The sequence below is a fragment of the Pocillopora verrucosa genome, chromosome 10 (genome assembly GCF_036669915.1).
Source record: "Pocillopora verrucosa isolate sample1 chromosome 10, ASM3666991v2, whole genome shotgun sequence".
In the NCBI taxonomy this organism is placed as follows: Eukaryota; Metazoa; Cnidaria; class Anthozoa; order Scleractinia; family Pocilloporidae; genus Pocillopora; species Pocillopora verrucosa.
This window is the reverse complement of record NC_089321.1, coordinates 660,975-674,799: the sequence shown is the minus strand read 5'-3', so window position 1 is coordinate 674,799 and position 13,825 is coordinate 660,975. Positions and strand designations below refer to the sequence as shown.

General features: G+C 38.7%; 1 protein-coding gene across 1 annotated transcript in view; it reads right to left on the bottom strand.

Moving 5' to 3' along the window:
- Window positions 1–13,825, bottom strand: part of LOC136283927 (uncharacterized) — a 96,727-nt gene that overhangs the window by 29,668 nt on the left and 53,234 nt on the right. The window lies entirely within an intron of this gene.

The following is a 13,825-nucleotide window of genomic DNA, read 5'->3' as shown; positions in this document are numbered from 1 at the left end:
CGAAGTACTCCTGTCAATTTGGGACAGTCCTATTATCTGATAGGGATGGCAGTGACCACTGAGGGCCGCATTGCACTAGTAACTTGGCTTGATGGTTTAGGACAAAAAGTAATCATTATTTAAAAATCACGCTTAGTTTACAGACTAAGTGCTTTGCATCAATAATCATGCAATTAACATAGTAAGCACAATGCCTTTATTTTCCACACAGCATGATGTAACTTAAGACTAAAGTTTTATGTCCAAAATGAAAGCTTTTATAGCCTCAATTTATTAACTTTTGATGCGTTGGAATATAATTGAACTAATGCGATGCATTTTGAAATTTTTCTTGGAAAATAAGTATTACATCATTGATCATGTAGGAAGTTTATTGATGGCTCTAGGCTTAGCTAGAGATATGATGCCTATTTGGAAACCAGCTTGTGGTCCTCACCTCTTTAGATGTGTTAATAAAATTGCACATTGTAACTGCCATATATCTCTTTGTAATGCGAGGAAATATTATTTTAAGTCATGGCAAGGTGACACGTCTGACACAGCGATAATCTGAGATATTTGTTTATGATTCTCTTTACCTATTTACTGGATAATGTATGGATATTTTGAGGAGAAGTTGAACTGATGTGATTCTCTTGTGTGTGTGAAAGGGGTTGATATCCAGACTCTCTCACACGTATGTGCGTCATTTTATATTTTAATCATGGTGTTCTATCTTTCGATGATTTTAACATTAGCCTTTATCCGTCTTTTCAGCGTAATGCGTGGACAGTTACCGCTGTGATATGGCCAATGTTTGTTTAAGTGGTTTGAGCACTTGTTCTTTTCTTGTCGAATGTTTCATTAATCAAATTTAGTATTTTATTTGGCTGTTGTTTCCTGCGTGACAGTTTTCAGACAAGACCAATTTCTGCGGTGAACTTTGTCGCGTGATAAATTTAGATGGCAAAAAATTAGTATAATCATCCTCGGAGATCAAATGAAACTTGTCAGTAAATGCTAATTAATTCATAGAGAGCGGAGCACGTGGGTGGGATGATGCGAACCTTTGCTCTGCTTGGCTACTCAAGCAGGCAAAATGGAACTCTTGCCCGCAAACGAAAATTGTAATTTTTTTGGTATCTAGTGGAAACTGAAATATAATCAGTAAATCTTACCACTTGCTGAATTTGTTCTTGTTTTCCCTTATGTTCTTCTTTTTTGTATGATTTCGTTGAACTTCGAATACAACTCTTGCCCCACAGCTTCCAAGTTGCCGTACCACGTTCTCCCACCTCTAGTTCTTTTGCAACCCTTTGTTTCCCAACTCCCGGCCCTCTTTGTATTACTCCCGTCTTCAGTTTGATTAAAAAGACTATTAATTGAACTAATTGCATATCCATCATGTTAAATTTTCGCTCTTCGCCGGAAGCAGCTGTTGTCGTGAGCTGTATGAAAGCTGGCTCCAACGAATGATTCAAGTCACTACTCATCCATTGTTAAACCGTTTGCATTTTTGAGCGTTCAGTTTAATTAAGCGCTGATAGACTGTTATTGCACATTATTATTCGGCTGGTCTCGAAGTCACATTTTAAAACTACTCGGATTTCTTCGAGAAATTGAGATCTTTTTAAAACCTCTGCAGAAAGTTTTAAAAGTTGTTCATACATTCTATGATACATTTATTCACTAGCGGTATGATTCAGCTATGTGATTGTGTGATTTTAACAGAAGCATTTACAGAAACGAGGACTGATTTTTCATTGCCACATACAAAAATACTGAGGCTGATCAATATGACCTTGGACGACGTTGGACCTAACTCGCTTTACTCGCTGAATAATTCCGACTGCTGACACTGTTTACATGTTCTCTCATTCATGACGTATGACGCAACCGACTTCGAGAGGTATCTAATCACACCGGCTGATTTCAATTTTATGTTTCCTCACGAATGAAATCATCTTTAATGCTTCGGTGGACCTTAAATGGAATTAAGTGGAAAAAAATCCTTTGCTGGGTACAAGTTTTTCACTGGTTGATGAGCAGTAAGAAACAACAAACAAGTGCCTTTTCACTTTCTGCTCCCGCTTCCCGCCCTCGTGTAAATCCCTTCTCCCGCCCTCTTAAGCTTCTGCCTTCTGTTCTCAGAGCTCGTTCCTCTTTGTCCCCTTCCACGTTAGTGGTGCAAGGCACTCTTACCCTAAAAGTATCCTTCATTTGAAAAGTAGCGTAAACTATTCGTTAGTTATATCACAGGATTCAAACAATTTGAATAAAATTCGGTGTTTATAGCTGTCGTTATTCGAGAACTTGAAAGAAAGAGCGTCCAGATGTTTCAAGTTGGTCGATTCCCAGTGCGCGTGCGCGATCAATAATTTGAATAATTTACCCTTCTAACAAGCTGCAAATTAGGATAGAGGCACTTTACCATTCATTCACCTAGTTGCAATCTAAGATTGCGGTTTCTAAATATCGAAAGATCGGGTTCGTTTGTCGAAGGAGCACTTGTCGTTCTCCTACCGCTGAAGCGATTTTAAGGCATCTTTTACAGGAACGTGAAGATAGGAACGAATGGGAGATTGACAGCGCTGGAACTCATGTTTTCCGTGAAGGACTCCCATCGAACGAACGAGGGTTGCAAGTGTTGAAGAAACATGGAATTGCCAGCAACCACCGAGCAAGAAAAGTAAACGAGGATGATTTTCGTCGTTACGATGTAATGTTGGCCTTTGATGGGCAATGTACGAGGTCTTAATGAAACTTTTAAGCCAAATGACGGCACTGCGCGATTACACGTTTTTATAAAATAGAACAACAGTTAACCCTGCGATATGCGAGACAGCAGCGTGCTGTCCACTTACACAGGCATGACGTGTTAACTTTCCATTAGTGCTCAAATCGAGGTGATAACCAATTACGTTCGAGAATTTTGTTGTAGTTTTGATTATGGATCAAATAACTGGTAATTACTCGCAAGAAAAGTAAACGAACACTTTACATCAACTTTAATAGTTTCTTAATTCCTTTACGTGAAAAAAATTGTTGCAATCAAAATCTATTTGAAAGCATTTTGACGACGTTTAGAACATACTTCGCGCGACCATCTCATTAAAGGTAAAAGGTTTCTACATATGTTATGGTAATCTAAATCTAATAATATAATTTTTTTTCTTTTTTACCGTTTTTACATAATTCAAAGCAACATATGCCAGCTGAATAACTGACGCGTAACATATGCAGAGAAGATGACGGACTTTTTTCATGTAACTCGCAAGGAATAATTGTAATTTAGGTATTACTAGACCACTTTGAAATCGCAACCTATAAGCCCCGGCTCAAAATGTTTTCGACCAAAATGGTTGTTATGTAAAAAAAAATATTAGCTGTCTGTCATACAAAAACGCCGTATATCAAAAAGATCAATATTGGCCAAAAAATGACGGTAAACATTTTCACCGGAAGTAAGAGTTTTAATTCAGTGGATCTTAAAACCTTAACATCATTTTAAGCGGGGATTCCTAGAAATGTGATTTCTGAGAGTCATATATAGTAGTTACCCTTGTGGCAGCTGAATCGAAATTCTCCCGACAGAAACAAGAACTTTCAAATATTTAGGGGAAAAAAAAACTATTTGAGGAATGAGAAATTCCGGGAGCTCTTGTACCAACGGCTGTTCTGCACATTTCCATAATCTCGTTTTTATATTTGTTGTTTCGTTTTATTTCTTTTCCTAACAGTCCAAAAACATGCTGAATTTTTTAAAGGTATTTTGCCAATTTCTTCTGATATCTGCCAGAATAGGAGTGGTTTGGTTGAGTACGTGTGCGTTGACTACAGGTTTCAGAAATCATTGTTTCATGACCCACCTAAGTTCAGGCTGACGAGAGTAGTTGAGTTGTTACAAGCAGTTTCTCACAGGGAAGATACTGGCAAGCGAGGTACCTGGTAGAATTGAAAGAATATCGCTCTCGTGTTTGCCTTTATGGTGCAATGAACGTGTCAGTTGCCCGAAGCTGCTTTCTTATGGAGTGGTGACCCTCCATGCCTCGTAAGTAGAGGCTATAGATTGAAACATCCCTTCGTGAACTAAGGCTCAATTGCGAAAATGGAGCTCTTTTTTTCTGACGCCAGAGGGCAGAATAATTCGTTTGGGAACGATAAATCCTTTTCAAATAGCTGACTCATTTCCTCATTCTTGTGAGATCTTCTGTGGTAGGGTGACGCCAGTAATTTGGATTGACGATAGTCTAAATCGCGAATGACGCTTCAGTGACTCATGCCAGAGTTTCTTATCGTTTTATTTCATGTCATAACGAATTTTTTTCTGCTTCCTCAACCCTTTCTCTCTTGGCTTTATTGGCATTGCTATCAGTTCGACAAAACCCATTTGACCCCCCTCCTCCCCCCAAAAGAAATCAGTCTTATGAATCAACGAAGCTATCTCTCGAGCCGGAGTTCTCGAGTCTTTTTTCTCTTTTTATTTTTTGCTTCACCATTTCCCTCCCTTCACACCTTAAGTACTAAGTACTTTCTTGGAGACCTCGAGGAAATTCAGTGACATGCTTAGTTCGCTGCTTTGTGCGAGAGGGTAATTTGATATGATCAACTGAGTTGATATCGTAAATTGGCCACCGTAAAGAGTTTCAAAGCTGAAGTTTCGAGCGTTAGCCCTTCGGCAGAACGAAGCTTTGTACTAGAGATGGAGGAAAAGTTAACTGAGGTGACTGATAGGCTATGAAAATTTTATGGCCCTGTGCATCTTTCTGTTATGAGAAATAAAAGTTTGAAGTTAGGACAAACTTATCCAATATTCTTAAAAATTGCAGTAATTTACGTAATGAATTTTCATTAAGAGGGTTATCTCATGGATCAAGTTTGTAACTACTGAAGTGTACAGCTGTTTATTTTCCTTGTGATACTCATAGCCTCAGTCTTTTGGACTGTTACCATTCTTGGATATGTTCAGGATTTAGAACTGGTTTTGCCCTGGCCTTTCCACTGCTTTGTTGTGGTTATTTATCGTGTGGAGAAATTTGAATTTATTGGTGTTGTGATATTTATTTTATGGTTTCCTGAGTAAATGTTTATACTTGTGTTCTAAGACTTCTTTAACTAAGAGGAGTGACATGACACAGTTGTCGAGCTATGTAGAAGGAAGGGACTATCAACATCTGACCGCATCTTAGAAATGCTAAACCGAGTGATGGTTACAGTACTAAACACGTTAGACAGTCCCACGGATGCTGTAGTAGCAAGTAAAGTGTGTATTTAAGAGCTAAACGCGGTCTGCAGTGGCATGAAAGACCAGGACAAAACCAGTTCTAAATCCTGAACCTATCCAAGAATGATAACGGTCCATGCAGAAGCTATGAATATCACAAATTTTGTCTACCAGCATATAGATGTTGCCGTTCATTTCTGTGGCTTAATTAAGCGTCACCCTGTCACCTTATCAATCGATAGATATTTACCATTGTCAAAAAGAAGAGCTGGAATCAATGCCCTTAAGGGGTTCGTTTGTTCAGTAAAGAAAAACAAAGAAATCATTTCTGGTGTCTGTCCCGTCGATCGTGTCGCCTAAAGTGTCACACAATCTATATACAGTGGGGGTTTACTGCTCCGGAATGGCTTACAGTTGATACAGAAGAGGAGAAAGTTGACATGCTGCAGGACATGAGGATAGTTAAGGCGCTGCGTAAACAGGATATGGAGCATCGTAATGTATCATGGATACTTGGTCAGAATGGTGTATAGGAGTACTGGATATAAATGATCCGTGTTATATCGTTACCAGCTCACGCGGGCGAAATATTGTAGTAAACTATGACTTGACAATCAAGATGTTTGACAACAGAGGCAAGTTTGAGAAATGTTTCAGAATTCCAGCTCTTCTTGCTGACAATGAAAATACAAGAAACAGTCTTTAAAATCGCGGTTGTTTGGAGTACATTCTGTACATGTGTTAATCTGATATACACTCTGCAGGAATATTGGCTCTCAGGGGGCTCAGCTTTTCACATGAAGAGACAATTATTACTCAGTGAGCCTTATTGTTTTAGAAGGAAGTCAGTGATTGTTAAATTCATGTCTCTGAAGGCATACTGACACAAAAAAGAAACCTTGACGGTTGAAAATCAGCGAGTGGAATGTAGACCGGGCAATGTAATAAGTTGTTTAATTCAGGGTTTCCGACAAAAGAAGCACCTCTTCCTCCTCCTCCCAATATTTATCACCAATGGCAGCAAAATCTAACAAGAATACGATACATAACAAACTCGTCTGTGACCCTAGTTTCTGTTATTTTAGTCTGTTTCCTCTAAGTATAGATCGAAATCCATCTTTGGGTGATGGTTTGGTCAATTCTGAGAAAATGGAAGCCAAGGAAGAAAAGAGTAAGGTCTCTTTGATAGTTATTTTGGATTTGTTGTGTTGTTTGTAAGTCTGTGTTCATCATGTGGGTCACGGTTCACTAAGGCATTGTCATCACGTGCGTATTCACAATTTTTCATTTTGAAATTGAGACAGTTCATCGTGCATGGCACGTGATGAAAGTTCGTTAAGTTGTTTTTAATTTCGGCGAGAAAAAGTGAACCAGGAGATAAGGAGCAAAAGATAGGGAAAGAACATCTAATGTATATGTAGCTACGAGAATATTTATCTGTGAATGAATGTGAAATTTACCTGAATGTTATATACCCAGCGATATCCATTTGGGAGGGGTGACACTTTATGTAATGCTGTATACATTGCTATACGTTCAGTGCTACTTAAATAAATACCCCCCAAAATAAAAAAACACACACACGAGAGAAAAAAAAAAAGACGATAAAAAAACACAAACAGAAAAAAAAACCCGGCCAAGTAAAACTTGGTCAATAAGTATTTTAACTTATGACATGACCATAAGTGATGAAAATTCCCAAAATGTTGTTTCAACCTAAATGGGACGCGATAGACGGGCGCACGTCGGACAACCACGAACAAGATTCAAGATTCCTTTAAGTTTTTCGATTCAGAACAAGAAACTCGCGGTTTTTTCCCTATCTTACTATATATTAGTTGATGTTATGAAGAGCAATAACTATTGTTGATTGGTTAAACTTACTGTAAAAAGAGACACGCTGCTGAAAAAGTGAAGTGATCTGTGTTGTGTTTTGCTCTGAGTGGCTCACCTTGCATTTTCACTTTCTAATCATCTGATTACACTGCACTACTTAATGATGCATAAAACACTCAAAAGAAGCTAACATCAGTGACGTGCATGAAAGACATATTATTCATAACAAAATACAGGTTATGTTCCGTAGCCTTCCTTTGTCAACTGTATAGTGTAAAGCTGGGCGATAACGATAACGAAATCTGGTTTGAAATCATGATTTAGCGTATGGGTTTGAGTCTATAAATATAAACTCAGTCTTTCACCCTCTGAGTTCACACGGCTCGCTTTTCAACCCATGCTGTGAGAAGGGATTCCAAAGATTCTTGAAGTCAATTAGATTGAACGTGTGTGGGGCCGAAACCCGATAAGTAGCCAAATACTAATTTTGTTGAAGGAACCCGTTCCAGCTCCAGTTGTGGTATAACAGTTATTTACGTGTAACAAGGTAAAGAAAGAACTCAGTATAAGTAAAACACATTACAGCTGGGAACAAAGCTAACAACTAACGAAGATTCATGAACAATTATCATCCTTTTTTGCCTCGGGCATCAAACAACATTTCCATTGAGAAGTCGAATGATGCCGTGACGTGATTGAACATTTCAATGATAACGAGTAACATTTTATTAAACAAACAAAGAGAGCTTTAGATTGTACTTTTACTGATACCTGTCACGGATTTCTAATGCTCACATTATCATTCGTTGGCGAAAGGAAGAACTTAAGACCACAACAGCCTATTTGAGTGTCTGCAATGAGCAACATAACTTTTCAAAGACAAATATGTTTTTCCAACAAAGGATTATTTGAAGAGGCTATAAATATTCACACCATCATTCCTTAATTGCTTTCTCTTTGTTATGCTTTGTTTTGTTTTATTTTCTGGGCTGACAGCTATCATCATTCCAAAATTGCAATTATTCTTGAAATTTTGCCATCATTTGTTTTTTCTTTTGCTTTCATCGACGCTTGAGGGGTTACTTATTGTGAAGATTCGCTGAAAAAAGCTCCCAATTTCTTCTGATTACTAAACTCCAAGCTGCCATCATGTCTGCGATCATAACAGCAGTTTTCAAAGCGACTGTTGGATGGCTTGTGGATAAAGGCAGAGATGAGGCAGCAAAAAAGCTTAAAGATGGCGACGTAACAGATCAACAGTTTCGCGGCATCATCATGCGAGAAATCGATGACATGAAGTCCAAGCTGGATGGACTATCAAGCAAAGATTTATCAGCGAGTATTAGATTCTTTAGAGAAGGAATCGTGTTGCTGTATGAAGTATTTGAAGAGAAAAGGTCGAGGAGAGTGTGTGGCGCGGATACAGCACAAGCGGCTTGTGCGGAAGCTGTGTCGCTCGCTGAAGGAATGAAACACTTGGAGCTTACTGAATCTGCCACAAGACAGCTTACCAATGCAAAGAAGAGATTCGAACGTGCTCGTGAAATGGCAGCAATTGCTTTTTCAAATGAAGCGCTATCAATAACTGTCCGTATCTTAGCAATGCAGTACCGAGTCATGGCAACAGTATTAGAAACAATAGACCATCCCGCAGATGCTGTAGCACCATGTAAAAATTGCATTGAAGAGCTAAACAGTCTGCCCGTGGTTCAGCGAAGTTTTCAAGAACAGCTCAGGACAGGTATCATGGCAGTGAAGAGTTTATTTAACAAAGAAGAACGACGGAAAGTTATTTCCGGTGTCTGTCTTGTCAACCGCGTCGCCTCCGATGTCATACAAACAGTACACGTCGAAAAACCATTTACAACTGAACCATTTTCAAAAGAATTATTACCACCATTGTCCATGATTGATACAGGGAAGGAGAAAGTTGATCTGTTGCGAGACCGGAGAGTAAGAAAAATACTTTGTAAACAGGGTATGGAGAACTGTAGTGTGTCATGGATACTTGGTCATGATGGTGAAAAGAAGCACAGGTTAAATAACCCGCTTGGTATCGCTACCAACTCAAGCGGGCAATATATTGTAGCAGACAGTGACTCGACAATCAAGGTGTATGACAGCAGTGGCAAGTTTTTGCAATGTTTCAGTCTTCCTCCTTTAATTGATGACAGCCCTAAAGAGCTATCGATTCAATTCGGGGTTCGGCTAACCACAGACATGAATGACAACATTTATGTCCTGGTCCAAGAAATAAGTGGTGAGTACCCATTCTGGATTTTTAAGTTTAACAAAACCGCTGATCATCATCACAAGTTTCGCGTCAGGACAATGGACCATAAATTTGAGCGATGTGAACTGTCGGTCAGTGATAGTGGTACAGTGATGGTACTGTGGGGAAACTGGAGCGAGGCACATATTGTGGATGTTTATGAGACTAATGGTCAGTTTGTTTGCAGTTTTGGAGAACAAATCTTGACGAACCCCTGCGACATCACCAGTGTAAGTGATGGCAGAGTTATGGTGGTACAAGGCGATCCGTCACGTGTTCACATATTTAGCGAACAAGGTGACCATCTAAACACGTTTGATCTGCAAATATCTATGGCGTTTTCAAAAATTGCATTTCAAAGGGCAAGTCAACATGTCGTGGTGGTCGGTGATAAGGACTATAATTCAGACATCTTGCATATAGAAATTTACACCAAAGATGGTGAGTTTGTGCGAAGTACTCCTGTCAATATGGGACAGTCCTATTATCTGATAGGGATGGCAGTGACCACTGAGGGCCGCATTGCACTAGTAACTTGGCTTGATGGTTTAGGACAAAAAGTAATCATTATTTAAAAATCACGCTTAGTTTACAGACTAAGTGCTTTGCATCAATAATCATGCAATTAACATAGTAAGCACAATGCCTTTATTTTCCACACAGCATGATGTAACTTAAGACTTAAGTTTTATGTCCAAAATGAAAGCTTTTATAGCCTCAATTTATTAACTTTTGATGCGTTGGAATATAATTGAACTAATGCGATGCAGTTTTGAAATTTTTCTTGAAAAATAAGTATTACATCATTGATCATGTAGGAAGTTTATTGATGGCTCTAGGCTTAGCTAGAGATATGATGCCTATTTGGAAACCAGCTTGTGGTCCTCACCTCTTTAGATGCGTTAATAAAATTGCACTTTGTAACTGCCATATATCTCTTTGTAATGCGAGGAAATATTATTTTAAGTCATGGCAAGGTGACACGTCTGACACAGCGATAATCTGAGATATTTGTTTATGATTCTCTTTACCTATTTACTGGATAATGTATGGATATTTTGAGGAGAAGTTGAACTGATGTGATTCTCTTGTGTGTGTGAAAGGGGTTGATATCCAGTCTCTCTCACACGTATGTGCGTCATTTTATATTTTAATCATGGTGTTCCTATCTTTCGATGATTTTAACATTAGCCTTTATCCGTCTTTTCAGCGTAATGCGTGGACAGTTACCGCTGTGATAGGCCCAATGTTTGCTTAAGTAGTTTTGAGCACTTGTGCTTTTCTTGTCGAATGTTTCATTAATCAAATTTAGTATTTTATTTGGCTGTTGTTTCCTGCGTGACAGCTTTCAAACAAGACCGATTTCTGCGGTGAACTTTGTCGCATGATAAATTTAGATGGTAAAAAATTAATATAATCATCCTCGGAGATCAAATGAAGCTTGTCAGTAAATGCTAATTAATTCATTGCTAGCAGAGCACGCGGGTGAGATGATGTGAATCCTATGCTCTGCTTGGCTACTCAAGCGGGCAAAATGGAACTCTTGCCCGCAAACGAAAATTGTAAATTTTTTGTATTTAGTGGAAACTGAAATATAATCAGTAAATCTTACCACTTGCTGAATTTGTTCTTTTTTTCCCTTATGTTCTTCTTTTTTGTATGATTTCGTTGAACTTCGAATACGACTCTTGCCCCACAGCTTCCAACTTCCCGTACCACGTTCTCCCATATCTAGTTCTTTTGCAGCCCTTTGTTTCCCAACTCCCGTCCTCTTTGTATTACTCCCGTCTTCGGTTTGATTAAAAGGACTATTAATTGAACTAATTTCACATCCATCATGTTAAATTTTCGCTCTTCGCCGGAAGCAGCTGTTGTCGTGAGCTGTATGAAAACTGGCTCCAACGAATGATTCAAGTCACTACTCATCCATTGTTAAACCGTTTGCATTTTTGAGCGTTCAGTTTAAGCGCTGATAGACTGCTGTTGCACATTATTGTTCGGCTGGTCTCCAAGTCAAATTTTAAAACTACTCTGATTTCTTCGAGAAATTGGGATCTTTTTAAAACCGCTGCTGCGAGACCGGAGAGTAAGAAAAATACTTTGTAAACAGGGTATGGAGAACTGTAGTGTGTCATGGATACTTGGTCATGATGGTGAAAAGAAGCACAGGTTAAATAACCCGCTTGGTATCGCTACCAACTCAAGCGGGCAATATATTGTAGCAGACAGTGACTCGACAATCAAGGTGTATGACAGCAGTGGCAAGTTTTTGCAATGTTTCAGTCTTCCTCCTTTAATTGATGACAGCCCTAAAGAGCTATCGATTCAATTCGGGGTTCGGCTAACCACAGACATGAATGACAACATTTATGTCCTGGTCCAAGAAATAAGTGGTGAGTACCCATTCTGGATTTTTAAGTTTAACAAAACCGCTGATCATCATCACAAGTTTCGCGTCAGGACAATGGACCATAAATTTGAGCGATGTGAACTGTCGGTCAGTGATAGTGGTACAGTGATGGTACTGTGGGGAAACTGGAGCGAGGCACATATTGTGGATGTTTATGAGACTAATGGTCAGTTTGTTTGCAGTTTTGGAGAACAAATCTTGACGAACCCCTGCGACATCACCAGTGTAAGTGATGGCAGAGTTATGGTGGTACAAGGCGATCCGTCACGTGTTCACATATTTAGCGAACAAGGTGACCATCTAAACACGTTTGATCTGCAAATATCTATGGCGTTTTCAAAAATTGCATTTCAAAGGGCAAGTCAACATGTCGTGGTGGTCGGTGATAAGGACTATAATTCAGACATCTTGCATATAGAAATTTACACCAAAGATGGTGAGTTTGTGCGAAGTACTCCTGTCAATATGGGACAGTCCTATTATCTGATAGGGATGGCAGTGACCACTGAGGGCCGCATTGCACTAGTAACTTGGCTTGATGGTTTAGGACAAAAAGTAATCATTATTTAAAAATCACGCTTAGTTTACAGACTAAGTGCTTTGCATCAATAATCATGCAATTAACATAGTAAGCACAATGCCTTTATTTTCCACACAGCATGATGTAACTTAAGACTTAAGTTTTATGTCCAAAATGAAAGCTTTTATAGCCTCAATTTATTAACTTTTGATGCGTTGGAATATAATTGAACTAATGCGATGCAGTTTTGAAATTTTTCTTGAAAAATAAGTATTACATCATTGATCATGTAGGAAGTTTATTGATGGCTCTAGGCTTAGCTAGAGATATGATGCCTATTTGGAAACCAGCTTGTGGTCCTCACCTCTTTAGATGCGTTAATAAAATTGCACTTTGTAACTGCCATATATCTCTTTGTAATGCGAGGAAATATTATTTTAAGTCATGGCAAGGTGACACGTCTGACACAGCGATAATCTGAGATATTTGTTTATGATTCTCTTTACCTATTTACTGGATAATGTATGGATATTTTGAGGAGAAGTTGAACTGATGTGATTCTCTTGTGTGTGTGAAAGGGGTTGATATCCAGTCTCTCTCACACGTATGTGCGTCATTTTATATTTTAATCATGGTGTTCCTATCTTTCGATGATTTTAACATTAGCCTTTATCCGTCTTTTCAGCGTAATGCGTGGACAGTTACCGCTGTGATAGGCCCAATGTTTGCTTAAGTAGTTTTGAGCACTTGTGCTTTTCTTGTCGAATGTTTCATTAATCAAATTTAGTATTTTATTTGGCTGTTGTTTCCTGCGTGACAGCTTTCAAACAAGACCGATTTCTGCGGTGAACTTTGTCGCATGATAAATTTAGATGGTAAAAAATTAATATAATCATCCTCGGAGATCAAATGAAGCTTGTCAGTAAATGCTAATTAATTCATTGCTAGCAGAGCACGCGGGTGAGATGATGTGAATCCTATGCTCTGCTTGGCTACTCAAGCGGGCAAAATGGAACTCTTGCCCGCAAACGAAAATTGTAAATTTTTTGTATTTAGTGGAAACTGAAATATAATCAGTAAATCTTACCACTTGCTGAATTTGTTCTTTTTTTCCCTTATGTTCTTCTTTTTTGTATGATTTCGTTGAACTTCGAATACGACTCTTGCCCCACAGCTTCCAACTTCCCGTACCACGTTCTCCCATATCTAGTTCTTTTGCAGCCCTTTGTTTCCCAACTCCCGTCCTCTTTGTATTACTCCCGTCTTCGGTTTGATTAAAAGGACTATTAATTGAACTAATTTCACATCCATCATGTTAAATTTTCGCTCTTCGCCGGAAGCAGCTGTTGTCGTGAGCTGTATGAAAACTGGCTCCAACGAATGATTCAAGTCACTACTCATCCATTGTTAAACCGTTTGCATTTTTGAGCGTTCAGTTTAAGCGCTGATAGACTGCTGTTGCACATTATTGTTCGGCTGGTCTCCAAGTCAAATTTTAAAACTACTCTGATTTCTTCGAGAAATTGGGATCTTTTTAAAACCGCTGCAAAAAGTTTTAAAAGTTGTTCATACATTCTATGATAC